The sequence below is a fragment of the Chrysochloris asiatica genome, unplaced genomic scaffold (assembly GCF_000296735.1).
Source record: "Chrysochloris asiatica unplaced genomic scaffold, ChrAsi1.0 scaffold00485, whole genome shotgun sequence".
Taxonomy (NCBI): domain Eukaryota; kingdom Metazoa; phylum Chordata; class Mammalia; order Afrosoricida; family Chrysochloridae; genus Chrysochloris; species Chrysochloris asiatica.
Window position 1 is genome coordinate 795,380 of NW_006409003.1, and position 1,043 is coordinate 796,422.

Sequence of the window (1,043 nt, forward strand, 5' to 3'; positions counted from 1 at the left end):
GGATGGAGTGAGTTCATGGCATGTAACAACTGCCTGTCCTACAATGATCTTCATCCTTCCTCCTATCCCACCAGCAGCTCAGCCCTCTGTAGAATCAATCATCAACAAAGGCTTGTTATGTGTTACATAGAAACCAAATCTTGCATGGTATTTTGGTTCAAGTAGGAAACAGCTGTGCCCATTGCAAGATGGTGGCTTTGGGTATGTGTCGCTCTCTCTGTCTTGCCCGTCCTGACATTTTCAGAGGTCTGATGTGGGAGATGGGATCACTAACCCATTCAGAACCGCATCGGTGGCTGCTGTCTGAGTGGGGTACAGCTGTTTGTTTCCTATTCTGGGCAAAGTATCACAGGCACCAGATTGGAATGGTGTGCAGTACATACGGAGCCCTGATTTACCGTGGCAATTAATGAAGTATTTTTAACCTGTTGAAGCCCTGAATCAGAAGTTACCCCCACATTTTAAAGAGAAATACTCAGGGATGAAATGCAGAGTCCCTTGCCTTTGAGCACCAGGCTGGCTGGTACAGCAGCTCCTAAAGGGCAGGTCCACTGTGCCAGGTGGGATTCCAAGGCTTGAGACCTTAGACTTCGTGATGATAAATAAGCCTGACTGCTGCCGTGGCCACATTTTTGTTCCCCCACACTTTCACCACCCTCTTCCATACTGATTTAAACTTCTCCTTTCTCAGCTAGAACCATGGCTAAATTAGCTAATGGAAGTGAACGGCTGGAATTTATTTTCTCATCGTTTAGGAGGCAAAAAGTTGAACTTCAGTGACATCCAGAGGGATATCTTTTCCCACCAGAAAGCTGAGGGGAGCCCTCCAACCCTACAAAATCAGCTCTGTTTGCTCACCAGGTAGTCTCTGTGCTTTCACAAATCAACTGCATCTCAGCTTCCAGGACTTGCTGCAGTAGTCCCAGGAAAGGTGGCAGGATTCTGTTCTGGTGATGGACAGTGAATACCATTCTGTCTTTATTAATGAGCCATAAACATCAGCAAATTATGTGCTGCAAGAGGCTTCTTCACAGCAGTGACAA